Source organism: Vombatus ursinus, unplaced genomic scaffold, assembly GCF_900497805.2.
Source record: "Vombatus ursinus unplaced genomic scaffold, bare-nosed wombat genome assembly UNPS02014863.1, whole genome shotgun sequence".
Classification (NCBI taxonomy): Eukaryota; Metazoa; Chordata; class Mammalia; order Diprotodontia; family Vombatidae; genus Vombatus; species Vombatus ursinus.
The window spans coordinates 28,080,250-28,086,249 of NW_020954641.1; the positions used below are offsets into that span (position 1 = coordinate 28,080,250).

Genomic DNA, 6,000 nt, shown 5'->3' on the forward strand with positions numbered 1-6,000 from the left:
CTGAATTGCCAAATGAGGCTGATAATAACAGTTTTTCTCACTTATGTGGAACTTCAAGGATTACAAATTACTTTCCTCATAACAAACCTATCATGTGAGTAGTCCATGTATTATTATCACCTTTTAGAGATGAGGAAATTCAGGGTTAAATGAGTTGTCTAAGGTCTCCTGACTCCAAATTCAATCCCTCTTCCCCCCCCCCCCACTATTAATACCTCTTGTGTGCTTACCACTATGCCCTGTGGTTAATACAAAGTGAGCTGGATATATATTCTCTCATCCTATTCTCATGATAACATTGTGAGGCAGGTAGTACAAATATTATTGTTCTGCTTCTGACTTTCTGAACTTTGACACCAGAAACCATCCGTGGCTACCATTTCACTCTGGAATTTCTCTCAGTGCATGGGGATTCCCCACCCTGGAATATTCCTCCTTCGTGCCATCTCTCTTTCTTCTACTGGTGAGTACCTCCCAATGGGCCTCCATTTTGGTCAGCCAACCTTCATTCCTCCCCTAGCTCTGCTTTGGGCTTTTTGGACTTAATGGTTTTCAAAATAATTCATTTCTCACACCAAGTGTGCTTCGATTTAGATTTCAAAGTGTCTGTCCCCTACCTCCTTCACTCCCTGGTTAGTGATACCCTATATAAACCCAGTAAAGAAGGCATTTTTAGGATGAACATAAACACAAGAAAATCACAAATGGTATATTCCATTTTCATTCAGAATTTAAGCCTGGATTAGATGGGCAGAAATTGATATAACTCCTTCAACAAATGTTTGTTAAACTGCTACTGTGTAGTCTTAAGGTTTTGAGAGGTTGCTGGAAATTTTCCATACCAGAAGGGTATTTAACTTGGGCATGAAGACATGAAGATTTTTTTCATAAGGCAATGTAGTAGAATGGGAAAGCAGGAGCAGGAGTACTTGGTTTAAGAGCTCATTATACCACTTAAGAGTGACTGTAGGCAAATTACTTCTACACTCTAAGCCTTGCTTTTCTCATCTGTAAAATGGGCATAACAATACTTTCATGACTTAACTCATAGGCTTATGTGTATATGTATGTATGACTGAAGCTGGAAAGAACAAAAATACAAAAGATGGAAAAGATCTGCAAAGATTTTTCTTCTCAATAAAAAACACTCTTTACCACTAAGAACAGTGGAAGCCACCACATTTGGACTCTAGAGGGGAGTTTTTACAGCACCTACCTTGTGCCAGGCATTGTGCTAAGCACTTTACAAATCTTATCTTATATGATCCTCATAACCTTTAAGGTAGGTGCTGTTATTATCCCCATTTTAAGGTTGAAGAAATTGAGGTATGGAGAGGTTAAGTGGCTTGCCCAGGGTTATACAGCTAATAAGTATCTGAGGATGGATTTGAACCTAGGTCTTCCTGACTCCAGGAACAGGGCTCTATCTATTGCAACATCTAGCTGGTAAAAGGAACAGGAAGGCTTTTATAATCAATTTTCCATGGTAGAACATATCTCACCACTATATAACCGACAGAAAGATATAGAGAACACAAGATTCCACTGTATTTATAACATACTGACTACCAAAAAAGAAAAACCCATTTGATTCAGCAGAACAAAATATCTTAAAGGCTCTTCTCCAAGGTGTTTCTCATGCATATCCTTTGAAAACTATTACAGAGATACCCTTGTTCTGATCTTTAACATGAATTGAGTCATAGACAAGGAGACACATCTCCAATAATTATTCATCACTGTCATGGAAGACAAATAGTTCTGGGTCCATATGCAAAAAAAATTCCATAGAAATGGTAAAATAGCTATCTGTGGATGTTGTTGTTATTCAGTCATTTTTAGTTGTGTCTGACTCTTTGTGACCCCATTTGGGGTTTTCTGGACAAAGATACTAGAGTGGTTTGCCATTTCCTTCTCCAGCTCATTTTACAGATGGGGAAATTGAGGCAAACAGGTTTAAGTGACTTGTCCAAGGTGTTGCAGCTAGTAAATGTCTGAGGCCAGATTTGGACTCATGAAGATGAGCCCTCCTTATTCCAGGCCTGACACTACATCCACTGTGTCACCTAGCTGCCCATCTGGGGATGATACTGTGATAATTATATCAAGCCCTGGAATACTTCAAAGCCTCCTAAGTGAAATTCATAGTCACTCAAAATTATTTGGCCAAATGATTCACAGAGGAAAGAAAACAAGTGGATGAAGAATAGGAAGCTATAAAGTTCTTTTAATGATACTAAACTTCTTCCTGAAACAAAGGCCTATCTCTTTAATACTCCTGCTCTTCTCGTGAAGTGACATGCCCATGAGTTGCAGAACACTACAGTCTCTAAAGAATATTGAAGTCGAATATCATCCTGAAAGCAATGGAGAGGTTCATGGTATGTGTAAGCAGTTGGAAAACACTATGTACAAGGAATTATAAAGAATTATAAAGTGTAAAGGATGTCATAAAACAAGAGTTCTTAACTGTTGTGTCATGGACCCCTTTGAACAGTCTGGAGAAATCTGTGGACTCCTCAGAATACGGTTTGTTGTTTACATTCATAATTGAAGGAAATTTCAGTTAGAGGTTAGTGAAATTAAAGATGTAAATTTTTTTTTACCCATATAAGTTCATGGATTCCCTGAAATCTATTTATACACCTCTTGGGTCTACAGGTCCCAAATTAAGAACCTTGGCAAAAAAGAAATATGTCTGAAAAAGAAGGCTGGTCACATAGTGACAGCAAGAAATAATGATGGATAATTCAGTTGCTTCATTGGTATCCTGGTAATATCCAGAGAACTCAAGGAAGGAATTCAGCATATTAACTAGATTCCCTTGCAGAGACCTTATGGGAAGAAGTGGACAAGAGTACAGGCTCACAGACCTAGAAGGGACCTTAAAGAATCCAAGAACCAGAAGAACATTGTACAGAGTAACAGCTACACTGTGTGATGACCAGCTTTGATAGACATAGCTCTTCTCTGCAACAATGATCTAATTTCAAAAGACTCAGGATGGAAAATGCTATCCACATCCAGAAAAAGAACTACAGAGTCTGAATGCAGATCAAAGCATACTGTTTTCTCTTTTTTTTCCTCATGGTTTTTCCCTTTTGTTCTGATTGTTCTTTCACAACACGACTAATGTGGAAATGTTTAATGTGACCATACATGTACAGCCTATATCAGATTGCTTGTGGTCTTGGGCAGTGGGAAGGAAAGGGAGGGAGGAAAAAATTTGGAACTCCAAATCTTGTAAAAGTGAATGTTGAAAGCTATCTTTACATGTAGTTGGAAAAAATAAAATACTATTAAGTGGGGAAAAAAAAAGAAAAACAAAGATTCAGCAATCCAATCCTTTATTTTACAGAGATAGAATTTGAATTCAGGTCTTCCTGATGCTGTGTCCATTGTACTCACTATCCATGAAACCATACTACCTGCTCTTGTCATGCAAAATGGACTGGCACAAATGCACTGTGATTTATATTACTGGATGCACTATCCACATGCATAGGTTCACAGACCTAATGGAATTAATACTATAGAAAGTGAAGAAAGGAAAACCCTCAGAGAAAGTTTTTTTATTTAATATTTTATTTTTCACTAATGCATGTAAAAACATTAGTTTTTTTTAAATTTTGAGCTCCAAATTCTTTTCTTCCTTCCCTTACCCTCCCTCCCCCAATTGAGAAGGCAAGCAATTTGATAAAGGTACAGTCATGCAAAACATATTTCCATGTCAGTCATATTATGAAAGAAAACACAGACAAAAAATCACCCGAGAAAAATAAAGTTCAAAAAAAGGTACACTTTGATTTGTGTTCAGACTCCACTAGTTCTTTTTCTGGAGATGGATAGCATTTTTCATCATAAGTCCTTCAGACCTGTCTTAGATCATTGTATTGCTGAGAATAGTTAAGTCATTGACAGTTAATCATCATGCAATATTGCTGTTACTGTGCATAATGTTCTGGTTCTGCTCATTTTACTTTGCATCAGTTCATGTCTGAGGCCATCCTACTTGGCATTTCTTATAGCACAATAACATTCTATCACAATCACATACCATAACCTGTTCAGCCATTCCCCAATTGATGGGCATCCCCTCAATTTCCAATTCTTTGCCATTACTAAAAGATTTGCTATAAATATTTTTGTACATATGTATCCTTTTCCTTTTTTAAAAAATCTCTTTGGGATATAGACCTGGTTGTAGTACTGCTGTTTCAAAGCGTAGGCATGGTTTTATAGCCCTGTGGCCACAGTTCCAAATTGCTCTCCAGAATGGTTGGATCAACTCACAACTCCACCAATAGTACATTAGTGTCTCAATTTTCCCACATCCCCTCCAGCATTTGTCATTGTCCTATTCTGTAATATTAGCCAATCTGACAGGTGTGCGGTGATGCCTCAGAGTTGTTTTAATTTGCATTTCTCTAATCAATAATGATTTAGAGCATTTTTTCATGACTATAGATAGCTCTGATTACTTTGTCTGAAAACAGCCTGTTCATATCCTTTGACCATTTATCAACTGAGGAATGACTTTTAATTTTTATAAATTTGACTCAGTTTTCCACATATTTAAGAAACGAGGCCTTTATCAGAGAAAGTTGCTGTAAATTTTTTTCACAGTTATAATTACTATATATTTTCAACCATCCTATTTCCCCCCGTTTATCCTAGTCTCACTCTGCTTTCATCCTGTCCATCTTCAAGTGTTTTGCTTCTGACTGCTGCCTCTCTCAAATCACCCTCCCTTTTATCAGCCCCCCACCCCATCTTCTCTTATCCCCTTCCACTTCTACTTTCCTATAAGATAGATTTCTATGCCAACTGAGTGTATATGTTATTCCTGAATGAAAGAGTTCTAAGAGTTCAAATGAACGGTTCACATTTTTGTGGTGCTTGAGAGGTTACAAAGCCCTTTCTTAAGAACAATGCTGAAGTAAGGGCAGGAATCTTTATCTCAGTTTCATTGCTGAGTGAACTAAGGCTCAGGGAAGGAAATAACTTGCCCATGGTCACACAGCTATTATAATTTTGGGCTGGTAGTGAAAATTACAATGGGCTTGCAGTCAACAGACATTAACCTAGGGCATTCTGACTCTGAGTCTGATGATCTAAAAGACCTTTTTCTTTTCTTTTTCCTTATTTTTATTTTTGGTTCCCAGATCTCATTTTGCTATACCAACTGAGCAGGGAGGGAAAGAGAAGCAGAAATGAAGCATCTGGGGTGCCAAGTGTGTGTGTCAGGGCACAAAATAAATGTGGAAGGTATATTAATAAATAGAAAATAGATTTAGACTGATTCCTGTAAATAATTCCTTCTGTTGTCTGTGGGACTTTTAACTTAACATTCCACCACAGAAATCAATCTGCATTCCAACAGTCAAATTTTGTCTTACATACAAATAGAATTTTAATTTTTTGTCTAATCATGACATAGTGTGCCTGGCTCCAGTCAGGGCAAAGGAAGAACCGCTTACTATGCAAACCAACTGTTTTCTTTCTGCCCAGGAAGAAAGATTTATCAGAGTATATACTCATCCTGAGTCTGACTTCTCAGTATGAGTTCAGTGAAGGCATTTACATTTTAGACCAAATTAATTTATATAAGAAAAGAAGAGCTGAATATGGTGAAATAAGGCCAGGAGGAAAATTTAAGGGGTTATCAGTCTGATATAGGGTTGGAAAAAAGATGATTCTACTGTGAGTTTTATGAAAGTCTTTCTTCTAAAATGCACCCAAAGTTTATTTTTGCTTTGACATTCAGTCATTTGTATAAAAACTCTCTACTTTCAGAAGAAATGTCATATATACATGTATTTGCCTGCTGAGCAGATTATATAAATATGGAAAACAGAATACAGAATATAACACTTCACATATGTGTGCATATATCAGTATATATAATTATATGTATAGTTATGTATATATATACATATACGTACAACTAATATAATTATATATACCTATTATATATATATATAGAGAGAGAGAGAGAGA

At 36.8% G+C, this 6,000-nt stretch overlaps 1 protein-coding gene across 2 annotated transcripts in view; it reads right to left on the minus strand.

The window, feature by feature from the left end:
• GALNT10 (polypeptide N-acetylgalactosaminyltransferase 10) overlaps nt 1-6,000 on the minus strand; it is a 166,737-nt gene that overhangs the window by 88,456 nt on the left and 72,281 nt on the right. The gene's annotated exons all lie outside the window — the stretch shown is intronic.